The sequence below is a fragment of the Epinephelus fuscoguttatus genome, linkage group LG19 (assembly GCF_011397635.1).
Source record: "Epinephelus fuscoguttatus linkage group LG19, E.fuscoguttatus.final_Chr_v1".
NCBI lineage: Eukaryota > Metazoa > Chordata > Actinopteri > Perciformes > Serranidae > Epinephelus > Epinephelus fuscoguttatus.
Window position 1 is genome coordinate 8,299,993 of NC_064770.1, and position 14,585 is coordinate 8,314,577.

Here is a 14,585-nt window from a genome sequence, read left to right on the forward strand (position 1 = left end):
TTCTGCTGGGTTTGACCACTACTTTACCACACATTTAAGTTCTATTTATTGTTATGTTTAAGTTATTTATACAGTGGATTTGTATGTACCATTATTTCCTTTCATGTAACAATTCACCAAGGGTGGGAGTAATGCATTACATTTACTCTTGATACAATAACAAAATGCGGACTTTGGTAGTTTGTGGACTTTTTTGAGTATCTAAAAAAATGGGTATTTTACTTTTGTTTAAGTACTTTTTATCACAAGTATTGTACTTGTCTACATTTCAAGTCCCATCCGTTACTGAGTGAAGCCAAAAGGCACATGATTCGGTCCTGATTAACTCTGAGAATGGAACAAAAGAAAGGAAATCAATCAGCAGCTGCAACAGAGAAGAAGTTGCAGGTGTGTCTGTAACGGCAGGAGAGCAAAACAAGAGAGAGGTGACAGTCTGCATTTAGCTGACACCCTGGGAAGATTCATCTTGTAAATGTTTACTTCCCAGCCAACATTTGTGTGTGGGGTCTATGTGGGTAGTAAATGAGTGGTACCCAAGTAGCCATAGCATAACCCATGTGTGGCCCTCCAGGGTAAACCCACCCATGTGGGCAATTGGCATGGGGCCATGCCAGTGTGGGAGTGGAGAGTGTGAGTGGGAGTGTCAGGGAGTGGAGAGAATGAGGAAATAGAAGTTGCACCTGGGCTGTGGCATAGCAGTGGTTATGGTTAGCATTAGCCCACTGTACCTTGGCGGGGTAAAAAAAAAAGAAAAAAAAAAGTGACCCAAATCACACCCATGAAGTTACGTTACACAGGTGCAGACTAGCCTGACCCAGGCTAACATGCTAAAGTGTTCATGGGATCCACCAGCAGTGACTTCTGCTATCACTGAGGAACTCTTACCTTCAGCGAGGGGTGTGAGGACTGTTTTTTAAACAATCCCTGATGTGACTGCGTTCAGATCTACATGTTGACAACTTGGAGTGAGCAGTAAGACAGAGATAGACAGGGAAACAATTTATTCCATGGCACAATGCTGCAGTGGTTAGCAATGTCACTTCACAGCAAGAAGGTTCCAGGTTTGAACCCACTGGCTCGCTGGGGCCCTCCTTTGTGGAGTTTGCATGTTCTCCCCATGTCAGCGTGGGTGTCCGGCTTCCTCCTACAGTCCAAAAACGTGGTTAATTGGTGATTTTAAATTGCCTGTAGGTGTGAGTTTGAGCACGCATGATTGTCTGTCTTTGCATGTGTTAGCCCTGTGGGGCAACCAATCCAGGATACTGAATGAAAAGTTTGTCCTGCAAAAATTCAAAAACCAAAAGGGGCTTGATTCTAAGCTGGTATGAGTAAGAGTCTTAGCTGGAATATTCTGTCACTATATATGTTATATAAATGACGTTCTACAATACAACAAGCACTTCACTTTAAGCATATTGACGTCTCCCAGAGAGAGCCTAATTGTCCACAAGTGGAAGCCCCCTAAATGATTAAAGGTTAAACTTTATTTTGGGTCCAAAGGCTATTACGGATGTTTCATTCAAATTTTTCTAACAAAGCAACCATTAATACCACTTTAGGCCCAGACCACACAGTTGCAAGGTAACAAAATGTGAGGTACATTTTTGATGAGGTCAGCCCTGATCAGACAGAGCAATTTTTTAGCAACCAACTAGTGGTGGCAGTTGCTGGAATAACCATAGTTACCATTGTATGAACAGAAAACAGCAGGCCTGGAGGCAAATAAGTGTGATACTTGAGCTTTTAGGTAAGCTGTTTTCATTCATTTTAACTGTAATAATTTCATCAAGAGTACAGGTCACGGTTTGATGGTTTGTGTTAAGAAGAACTTAGAACTTTATTTTATTTTTGTCCCCAATGGGACAATTCATTCATTCATCAGTGTGGACATGACATATAACATATAACATGACATTTAAAACAACAAAACACAGAGGCAAGGCATAGATATAAACAAGCTAACGTTATCTCACTTCAACACTGCTGAGTCATCTGAACAAATTACAGCCTCAATTACTTTCTATTGTTAAGCAACTGATAAGCTGCTAGGTAACATCCCTTTTGTCCTGTAGTGCTGTTTTCTGTTCAGAACATCTTAACGATGGTTCGGAAAGTCATAGAGCTCCAGGAATTAACAGCAACAGCCTCCACTAGTTTGTTGCCATTGCCACCACAGAATGCTCATCTTTCAATTCATACAATTAGGGAATGGGGAAAAAAAGTGGTAACGCCCAATAGGGAATACAACTCAGGTTAGAGCTGCTCTCAAATGGATTCTGACCACAAAATGTAAGGACTATTTATTGGGGTGTGTTCTTTGTTGCCTTTACAGACTATGTCCCCTCTGGTTTATCAGGATACAGCATAGCACAAATAGGAGTTGTAAAGCACAAGTGGTTTACCAAATTGGCGAATGATCGGTTTACCATCAAGTACAAACCTTGACCAAAGGCAATGCTAAAAACCAGTCTAGAGTTCCAGACTGCAAACACTGAGGCAAACATGTACACTGTCTCATAAGCAACCACCAGTCCTGATGGACTGAATGACTGGTTCATGTCATAGGCAAGCTGATCCAGCACTCTAGAAGTTATACCGGTGGCTTTAGATAGGAAGCTGGCTAGCCTCCTCTTCCACAGGAAACACAAGGGCTTCCCTAGCAGTAAGTGAATGATCCACTCACAATTCAGCATGTACAGAACTGGGGCTGTACTTCTTTGCTCGTGGTTGGGTGAGGATGTGTGGGCCCTTATGTGGCCAATGTGTAATTATGGCAAGGCCTGAGGTAAAAGCATCACATGTTCTTTCTATCGACTTTTTATCCAGTGGTAGCAGAAGATGGAATCCAGAGCAGGTATGAACACTTAAGATGAACAACAACTCATGGGAGCCTCTTTGTTTCAGGCACTCTTATGTCTTGATAATGACCTAATGTGGATTGCCTTTCAAAATATCACTGAGCTGTTACTGGCTGTTGGGGCTCACCACATGTATGAACAAAGGACAGGCCTATTTGCAACCCCAAAAGCCTGAATAGCAGCCTGAATGTAAGTTCAGAGGCCTAAAAACAAAGGAAAGGCACCAAGATCCCTTCAGACCATGCAAATCTCACCTGGGTTTGAGATTTCATTTGAATTCAGATCTTGGTGCTCCACTGGACAAGACCTGCGGGAGCTGCGGGGAACCCCTGTGATTTGACCCTGACATCACTGGGGCTCTGGACCCATCACCAAATCCGCTGCAACACCAGCTGCTACAGGAGGCAGTCTTCAACAAACCTAGGTAACAGTTTCTTTACATTGCTGGATGAGTAATAAACTGTTTTTGTGTTCCCAATAACACATTTTTGGATCCTGAGAAGATCGCTGCACAACCAGCTGATCTTCAATTTTTTCCTACAGAAGGAAGAAAGGGACGTTTTCTTCAACAAAACGAAAAATGACTTCTGTGCCCAGCTCCTTTTGTTTTAAGTCGACTCCTTCTGTTTTCCCTGATGCCACTCAGCTGCTGTTTAATCTGCTGATGACAGGACTTAATGCCCCGTCTTTGTCCAACCTCAAAGGACCTCCGCTGGGCACATTGGACTGAAAAAAATTCTCATCGCTATGAAAGTAAAAGGCTATTGTCTGGGTAGACACAGTTTATGTAGTATAAAATTTTGTTGTGCAAATTCAGTATCTTACTGTGATTTTAACAGGTCACCGTGTCTTGTTGCTGATGTAATAATAACATTATTGTGAATCATTACTCAATGTGTTGTTTCTCATGTTTAATGTTGATTGTGTTGGGCCATGACATTGGGCTCTATTTGTGTTAGTTAATGCCACTGCCTGTAAAGTCATTAAGCTGCCTTTGTCAGTTAAAGGACCAGCGCTGACAAACATGAAATTTGTGCCGGATGTCTGAGTGATAAAGAAACAATTTGGGTCTTTATTGTGTTGCTTCGGTGCTTTCGTCTCTCTTTCTCACCTCTTTCTAACACAGACACACACCTAGATGCCCTTACATGCATTCACGCAAGTGCACAGATAGAGTGGTGGCACCGTTCAGCTCTGCTCTAAACCACTGTAAGCCTCCGACGGACTGAGATTTTAGCAGTCTGATAAGTTCAGTGCAGCTACACTGTGTAAAATGGATCTAATAAACTTGGGTAAGGGGCGGCACGGTGGTGTGGTGGTTAGCACTCTCGCCTCACAGCAAGAGGGTTGCCGGTTCGATCCCGGGCGTGTGTTCTCTCCGGGCACTCCTGCTTCCTCCCACAGTCCAAAGACATGCAGACTGGGGACTAGGTTAACTGATAACTCTAAATTGTCCGTAGGTGTGAATGTGAGTGTGAATGGTTGTTTGTCTCTATGTGTCAGCCCTGCGATAGCCCTGTCCAGGGTGTACCCTGCCTCTCGCCCGATGTCAGCTGGGATGAGCGACCCTCAAGAGGATGAAGCGGTTAGAAGATGAATGAAACTTGGGTAAGACACCAAGTCTAATGTGTGTAGACTGTATGATGACACCACCTACTGAATCACAGGCTACAATGTGGACTTATTACTTCTCCAACTGTGAAGCTCAACATAGAGGGTCACATTATTAAATAAATAATAAAGTTCTGTAGGCACTATAAACTGTGGTGTGTCTGTGTGTATGTGTTTTCTAGCTGCTTGGTTGCTCACCTGGCAGCTGCAGCTCTCCACTATTTCCTTCCATGCTTCATCTTTCTCTGCGTGATCATGGTAAGAGCTGGAGGACACATCATACAGGCAAGGCTTCTGCTGCCACAACTCTACAAGGTTTTCCTCTTTGCTGAAATCCTACACGTCTTTCAGCGCGTTTTCCCTCCATGGCGAGCTGCCTTCCATCTGTTTGTCTGGGTTTAGCACCAGTGCATCACTTCAAGCTCCATTTCTATTGGTTGGTTAGTAGACATGGTCATCCAAAATTTCTGACACTTTGATTGCAAGACCGTGACAATGGCCATCTTTGAACCTCTCTCACTGTGTGATGTAGGACCACCGTTTTAGAGCCACGACTAAAGAAATCGGCACATTTCTTTGACGTTGGTCATCTTTCAGCTGGGATGGCCCAAAATTGCACAGTGTATACTGCAATTAAGTGTGTCTCTCTCACCCACCCACACACACACACACACACACACACACACACACACACAATCAACATGCTTGTTGCTGTTTAATGCTTGTTGTTGTTTGTTGTGTTAGTTGCTTTTTAGTTATAGTAAGATAGCAGATGTTTATTAATTGAAGTTTTATTGATTATTGATCATTTTTGCGTAAGTTAAATGAATTGTATTGTATTTTAAGGAGCAGTTGCCTGTGATCAGTTGTGTATATTCTATTGCAATAACAGCTGGCTGTAAAGGTCAGTACTCAATTTCAACCCTTCACTGTTCAACTTATAAATATAAAATAGTTAGTGAACACCCAATTTTTCCGAGAATGCATCCACGATTTGGCCCCTGATCCTGGGGTTGTGCCCTGCATTTATGTACTCTAATTATTATTTTGTTAATGTAGAAATATATTTTTGATTTTTGCTAATTACAAAACCTGCATCTACCCAATCCCTACAAGGCTAAACAAAGTAGTCTTGGCATTCCTCTCCCCAGGTCCTTCTGAGGGATCCAAAGGTGTTCCCAAGCTAGAGAAGTGACATAATCTCTCCAGTGTGTTGTGTTCTCTTGGGTCTCCTACCAGTTGAATCTGCAAAGAAAACCTCCAAAGGAAGGTGCACATCCTGATCAGATACTGGAACCCCCTCAGCTTGTTTGTTGTAACGCAAAGGAGCAGCAGCTCTACTCTGGATGGTGATAATTCATTTTTACAGCTTATATCCCTGATCTACAGCAACACAGGTCTGACTCCTGTGTCTGTGCAAAACTCACTGTGGAAAGGATACCTGGTGTTCTATCACAGTCGACCCAGGAACTCCAAGAGCCTCAAAAGCTCTAACTTCAATTGTAAGAATTCTTACAAAATTGGTTTGAGAAAATGCTCACCAAAGGATGGTTATGACTTGAAATGGGTTCTGCTCCTCAAGGCCCATCGAATGGAGTCCCTTTGTCAAGATTTCAGCTTGATGCTTATATGTTACATGTTCCTGATGTAATGTGTTTAATCAAACTACCACACAGCAAATCTAGAGTCAGGTCATATCTCAGCACAGGGTTAGTATACACACTGCAGAGAGACAGGGCCTCCACAGGCTTATTTTTTTTTAGAGTTTTTATGAACTAGTAGGACCATAAAGGAAAATAAGATGGGGCCTAAGATACAGCCCTGTGGCACCTCAGGAAGAGAAGACAGAATACTGGATTTAACATTGGATAGTCCATTAGAGAGCAATGGACACCATTTGACTTGGAAACAATTTCCTATATGGTAAAATACATCAATCCTTTGTGTCAAATATGGTACAACTTTGATCATGCTTCAGTAGCATGGTTATAATGACAGAATGAAAGTTTGGTCTCTTTTAGCGAATGCTATTTTTCATGAATAAATAAATGAATTCAGATAAGTAAACATAGAAAGTATGTATAATGATATTCTTCATGTCCTCATATAATGTTACTAACATGCTGCACTTCATTGTGCTTCATGTCAAACTTTTTCACCCAGAGTCCAAGAGGTCTGAGCTGCAGAAACACAAGCACAGCTTCCTGCCAAACCAAACACCAAAACTGGATTTCACCACCTGATTTCCATCAACATCATCTGATCATCATCAGATGAGTCATTTGGAGTCAGGAAAAGCTAAACTGCAAAGTTATTGCAGCTGCATTTGTGTCAGTGCTGGCTTTGTGCAGATGATAAGGCAACAGGCTCATGAACTGGGTGTTACTTGGGTGCAATGGAGATCAGTGTGTGGATGTTTTGATATCCTTTTATTAACACACAACTTGCACTGAGCACCAATGTTTTTTTCCTCTTACACGCAATTTTGCCAATATTAATATGATTGCTATCAACAGATTTCCTTATGCCCTTCAAAAGTATATCAGTGTGTGTGTGTGTGTGTGTGTGTGTGTGATATTACTCAATAGTCAGATTTGGCTTTCCTCCGACTTGCTAAAAATGCTGTTTTTTCTTCTTTTGGTTGTTTGGAGGAAAACACTTCTCTGAGCCTCCCAGATGGGAGAGTTGCAGTCCAGGACGGGGTGGAAACAAAGGCTGTCTGAGATTTTATTTTCCTCCAAGGATTTATGTGCAACAACGCCCACATTGTCAGAAATGAAGTTGTGCAATGCGTAGTGGGAGTCATGAGTTCTGTATGTCCCCCGCCCTGTCTCTGTATGGTATTCTGTGATTCTGCTCTTTTTCTTTGCTGTGTTGGTATGGCAGGCCGGGGAAATGCCCTCACAGTTTGAGGAAATATTGGATGTAAATTCTGGTTTTGCCATGAGCAAACCTTTTATCATTCCAGGCAGACAGTAGACATCTATGGGGTCATGAAAAGACAGTTGAAGATTCAACCTGCTACTTAACAGGACTAAAAGTCTACAGTCATGCCAGCAGCTCTGTGAGACGGTACGAACACACAATGCTGCTTTGACCTACATTAGCTACAGAATACATGCTTTTATGATGCAGTTACACCATAACTATATTTAATGAATATCGAAGATAACAAATTAAGCTGCCTAAACTGTCAAGTACACCCTAATGTATCAGTCAAAGATCAAATAAAAATGTGATAAATCCAAGAGAGAACAAAGACAAATTATCATGTCATTACAGCTCATTCTGAAGCAGTGCCCATGTTGATAAGATTCCTCAGAATGTGGTGGTAAGCTAACTTATATTAATGCCTAACAATGTGTGATAACTGCAGCACAATGATCCCAAGTGCATCAGATCTGCACTTTGCATTGTGTTTATCAGCTCTGAGTTGATTACACAGCCAATAGTGGTTTATTAAAATATGTCTGTCAAAGATATGTTTGAGTTCATTTAGAAACTGCGACCATTGTACGACTCATGCTGATAAGGTTCCCCAGAATTTGGTGACAAACTGAACTCTGCCCAAACTAATTAGGATTCCCTGGAACAGGCAGGCTTGTCTGAGCTTGGAAACTCAAAGAGATCAAAATATGTTTCCAATGGACTATTGATTAAGGGAGGCAGCTGTTTGTCACTGAACTTTCATTATTTTCTGTAACCATGAAGTTTTGATTTTTGCGTAAGCCGGGCTGGAACATACTGACAGTATGACAGTCAGTGAAAAATGCGTAATGAAGAAGAAATCAACTGTTGTGAGCTGGTTAGCTCAGTGGCTAAGGGGACAATAGGTCCACACATTTTATTAAAAAGCAGTGTCAGTGTGATGCCATCCAGTGCCCTTAGACATTATGCAAAAAACTGTGTGGATTCCCTTGGCGCCCCCCGAGTGAAGCCACTAATCAGTGCAGTTCCATTAAAATTAATTGATTTTGCCATACCAGTTCGATGCCAGTTTGTGATACCAAATAGTTTGAGGATGTTTGGTGTAAAAGCAGTTTTCACATATGTAAATGGTTGTAATTTAAATATGACAGGGTGTCAAAGGTCCAGTGTGTTAGATTTAAGGGGATTTAGTGGCATATAGCAGTGAGGACTGCACATTTCAACCAGCTGAAACTTCTCCCAGTTAGAATTCTTTTAGTGTTAATTGTTCAGGAAGTTTTTGCCAGGAGCCAAATTATCCACAGAGGTCTCTTCCTCTTTAAAACAAACAGACTTAGGGATTTAAACCAGATCAGTGTTTGTCAGATGCTGTTCATGGTGGATGGACTTCAAACTACAGTGGCTGACGTGATAAAGCAAATGGCCCTATCTAGAGCCAATGTTTAGTTTGTCCATTCTGGGCTACTGTACAAACATGGCGGTGCAACATGGCAATTTCCATAAATGAGGACCTGCTCCCTGTGGAGATAAAAAGAGCTTATTCTAAGGTCATGAAACACAATGATTTTTATTTGCAGGTTTAATTATACACTAGAGAAAACATACTTATATTATACTCCATTTCTGTCAATAGATCCCCCTACATCCTACACAGTGAACCTTTAAGAATGTTTTTGGTAAATATAAATATACTTATATATATTTATTTCGTTATTTTGTTAGAAGCTTCAGTACATTGTACTGTAGCTGAATCTTTATGAACTATCTGCAGTGGCACGAAGCTTTTATGACCTGTTGGTACCTGACCCTATTTTATAGGCCTCTGCTCGAAAATTGCATATCCATAATGAAATGAATACATCTCTGCAACCACAAGGTCTATTTGAATACTTTTGGTGTCATGGTAAAGGGAACACTTGTGAGATTTATTAAGATGTGTAAATATCAGTTATGTGTTATATGTGAAGAGTAAATGAAGATGGCACACAGCACAAATGAAACATTTTGAGGTTCGCCTAAAAAAAAAGAGCATTTTTAGGATGAGTATCCCTTTGGAATGATGCAGCAGCAGCTCTAAACCTCTATCACATCATAGTACAATATGTGAACATTAACTCTGCAAAGGTTGATTCTGATAAAGTGAAGCAGAACAATATTGGAGAGTTTTTAGTACAGAAAATTTAGGCGAGCTCTCCAAAATTGCATCATGTTCGCATGTGATTTTTGTCAATTACAATCCCATTTCTTTCATTTTTTGTTTCTGTAAATCCCTACTGATGTTTAGGGTATACACATACACTGTCTGTTTCGTTTTTTTACTCTATTTCCCACTCAAAACTGACCAATATGCACCTACTACATTTGAACCTGTTTCTATTCTGAGCTTCGGAGGCCCGTATCTCCGCAACGGCTTGGCCGATTTGAGTGATTGACACCTCGTTTGATTCGTTAGAGCCAATAGAATGACGCCACGAGACTGACAGCACTGTAAGCCAATCAGAGTCAGCAGAACGCGCTGTAGGGAGATGTCAGCTGCTGTTAGTGGTCATTGTTTTTGTTCCCCCGGAACCTTTTTTTCCGCCCGGATTCATTTGAGTGACAGACAACTTTCGGTAGTACGCGAATGGAGCTTGAATCAACAGCAGAATGCGCATTTTACGGCGAAATTAATAAGGTAAGAGCCATATTGCAAATGTATTTTGGCAAAGAGATTTCTGTTGTTGTTGTTCTGTGGGCTGTAGCTCTGTGATGGTTAAAGGGAGAGTGATTTAGAGTATACACGTGGAAAGAGTGGCGTCTCAGCTTTCATTTGAGATGAATGGTGTGTGTTTTGAATAACATCGAGTCGAGTTAGAGCCCGAAATATACCGACTGGGTCGGGATATTGGTGCTGTTTGGAGTTGTTAGTTGTTGTTGTTGTTTATTTAGCTGATGTTAAAACTGAATTTGGGGCATGTAAAAAGTTATTTTTACAGCCTTGTAGCTGAGGTTCTGCTGTTAAATTTGATGGGCAACATCACTATATACTTCTGATCAGTGAATTGATACACACCAGGCCTTTTTTAGCAGCTCTAGAGGTCCCCTAGTTGGGGGACTTTAGGGCTCAACAGGTTTGTGTGTTTCTAATACATATATCTATATAGATATATGTTCACACTGTTATCTCCCTCACAATACCTCTTTTATTGTACATGGACATGAGGAAAATAATTTCGTCATAAACTTCATGTCCATGTAAAAACCAAAACAAATGAGGAATCAGACAGCAGTATGCAGGCATCTTTTGACTTTATCTGCAGATTATTGTTATACAACACCTACCAAGCATTTATGGATGTGCATGTACCTCTTGATGATGATCAACATTTCTCTGTTACTGTCAGAATATGTTTCATGGTTATCAAAGAGAACAAAATATTGTGTTTAAAACTGAACTGTAAGACTTAATGTAGTATTGTAGTAAATTCAGCCATTGTTTTGCATCCATGTGGTGATGAAGAGCTCCAGACTGTTGCAGCTGAACGTTTATGAACCAGATGACAACATGTTTTTTATGTGCTGACTTATCTAGAAATCTGTCTGAGGTCAAATAAAACTAAAGTCAATCCAAATGTTCCAGGGAAGACAAATCAACCAGTTGCTCCAGCTCCCCTTGAATCAGTGCCCATGTAAATGACATTCCTCAGAAGAGGAAGCAAATAAACTCTATGGTGTTACAACATCACACTGAGCAGAGCTGCAGGGTGTGACTTTCCCTAAAGCCTAAAAACAAAGACAATGTCAGTAAACCTTTTTTTTAAAAAAAAAAAAAAAAAAAAACACTCAAGTTTTTGCCTTCTTCCAAAGACGCCTGTAAACCTGCCAAAGTCACACTAAGAAGTGGAGTTATAGATGTCAAACTGTGAGCCAATAAACAGATATTTCATGTTGCTGCTTCTAGTACTCTCCGACAGGAAAAGCAATATCCAAAACCTGGTCAAGTATTCTCAGCAAAATGTACATAAAGCAAAAGTACTCATTGTGCAGTAAAATGTTCCCTGTTAGTGTTTTACTATCATATGTGCAGTTTTAGGATTAATATTACTGCTGCATTCATGTGTACGCTGCATTTTACTGCTGTAGATGTTTAAGGTTGTGCTCATTTTAACTCCTCTATATAGTGTTGGGTAGTTTAATCTACAGCATTGCATCATATTCTATAGGATCATCATATGTTTGTAGTATTATATGTTGATAGTCAAGGAATCCACAGCAGCAGCAGCTTTAAAATACATCTTTCCCCAGTCAAAATCTTTATAACATTAATATAACTGTCTGTCTCTGTAACATGACCCAATACCACAGAGGAAGACTGTGGTAAGAAGCAGCTTCTTGTGTGCAGTAATTTGAGAAGTTGCTGCACTCTGGTGGTCACAAAAGAAACACAGTGCATCTTTAATTCATCAGTGAAGATAAAATATTTCACTTTGGCAAATCAGTGACATCATTTAGCTCACATTCCTACAACATGAACACACAACAATAATAACAGTGAACAGGGTTATGTTTGACGGCTGAATAGACCTTTTTCATGGATGACATTTTGATAACTCACTAAGAACATTAATGATGGCTGAATTCCTGTCACACTGGCAGTGGTGTAAGACCTATTTTTATCCTTTACTTACTAATAAATACGAATACATACTGTGAAAATACTCCACTAGTAAAGTGCTGCATTCAAAACCTTACTTAAGTAGAGGAATGTATGTATCAGGAGCTAAATGTACTTGTAATACTTGACATATAAGTTTTTATTGTGGAGTAAAATGTTCCCTGTCAGTGTTTTACTATCATATATGCAGTTTTAGGATTAATGTTACAGCTGCATTAATGTATATGTTGTATTTTACCACCGTAGATGTTTAAGGTTGTGCTCATTTTAACTCCTTTATGTACTGTTGGGTAGTTTAATCTACAGCATTGCATCATATTCTATAAGATTATCACGTTTGTAGCGTAGCTGTCCTGTGAGAACCACATATCTCTAAAAAGTCAACTTTTCATGGTGTCAGAAAAACAGCCCTGTTTTCAGCTTTGTGACGATGCATTTTCCAGCTGATCCAAGAGGATTTAAAGAGTTTATTTAGCCTAACAAGTAGGAGGATTTTCTCAACATATGAAGGAACACTTCATCCTTCAGTTTATCACAAACATTTAACATCAATACATCTGAAAATATGTGGTTTCTACCTGACAGACAAAAACTTGAAAAACTCAGAAAAGCATCTACAGCTCTCAGACAAATGTAGTTCTTCTTCTTCTTCTTATTGTTATTATTATTATTATTATTATTATGGTAAAATAGCCATTATAGGTGGAAGGAAGAAACACAGCAGTATAACAGATGATTCCAAACTTTTTGATGGTCTTGTTTCCTAGACCTGCGCCTTTGGACTTCAAACTATGCAGGAGTCTAGTGTGTGTGTGTGTGTGTGTGTGTGTGTGTCTGTCAGTCTGTGTGAAAGAAAGTATTGACCACATAAAAAAGACAAAATATTTCTAAACTGTTTCAAGATGCAGCAAAAGAGATAAAGAGAGATTACTGGTTTAAGGGACCACAGCAGCTGTCATGCATTTTTGTCCCATTTAGCTCGTAATAATCACATGACAGTTGAGGCCATATATTTCATTTAAATACACCTAGGATAAAGACTTTCAAACCCAAATTTTCACAACTCCACATTTTTCATGTCACCACATATTTCTTGCGTTAAATCAGTAGTGTCTTCTTTTTCTTCCATAAAAGTTTTAGCCAAGAAAGATTATGCTGAAAATGTTAATAAAACTTCACATCTAACAAAACTCTGATGTCAATAAAACACCTACCTGAAAAAATTAATAAAGGAAGTGTTACTGTACGTTCACACCAAACGCTGCCAGAGCTGCAAAATAGCTATATTCGCTCTAGCAGCGCCGCAGGTAAAATATCTGTGGCAGCGAAAGCAGCTCAAGTCTCTCATGACGTCAAATTCTGAAAGTTCGATTATGCTTCTCAATTTAAAGGAGCCGCAAAGGAGGTTGCTGGCTGGAGCACAGAAATGTGACTTTGTGCATTTGCCTTTCATGTTTGGACAATGAAAACAGGATAAAAACTCTAAATAGGTCTGACATTAAACATTAAACACACACAGCCTGTGCTGCGTTCAGGCGTTGTCAAGTAAATAACAAATTCCAGCACTTGAATAGGCCGTAGCACAACACAGCAGCATGTCAAGTGGGCCGAACCCGAACCAAATATGAGCAAAAGTTTTTGATTTGTTATTCCCCCCCAAAGCTGTAAACCTAGGGGAAACAGTGTCAGTGGTTTGGGTTCGAGTGCCTACAGTGCGATTAGTTACTGTAAATTGGTGGTAAGGAGAGCAAATGAATTGCATTCCCGCTAATAACAAGCGTTCCAGAACACAAAGAAATTGTATAAGTACTTGCGCTTGTCAAGACTTGTATATCAATTCAACATGGAAGAAGACACTCTTGTACAGTAATTTGTGCTGCCGTGTGGTATCTGTGTGGACATAGCCACCATAGGGTCTGGGTTCACAATATCCTCCGGGGCTGCGAACAGCACGGGGAATATCATCGGTTGGTGCGGGAGCTGCGGCTGGATGGGGAGAGGTTCCAGCGCTACTTCAGGCTGAACATATCAGTTTGACAGCTTGCTGCTTGTTTTGAAGTAGGAACAAATGTGTGGTAGGAATTAAAAGTTTCCGAGGATGTTCTCTGGGTTCCACACAAGCGATGGACATCTACATTTCGATTGGTTGCTGGTCATTTGCAGCTCAAACGCGTCATAGCCAATTTGCATAAAGTTAACCAGTCTTCAACTTTCATTTGCAGTTCAATTTGCCAAACCGCCGCCGCTCATCGCTTTTGCAGCTCAAACGCCTCTAGTCTCCACATGTCCATTGAAAATGAATTAGACCTGTTGCCTTTGCAGCTCTGGCAGCTTTTGGTGTGAACGTACAGTTAGTGTATCAGGAAAGAAAATAAAAGAAGAAGATGTTAATAAGAACCAACTATAAACAGCACTTGAAATATACATTTTCTCCAAGAGATTCAAGAGATTCTTATTCAGTCTTTTTTTCCCATCCTCCCTAAGAGTAAATGGGTTAGATTTCATTAATGACGATTTGATACCATTCTGAATTT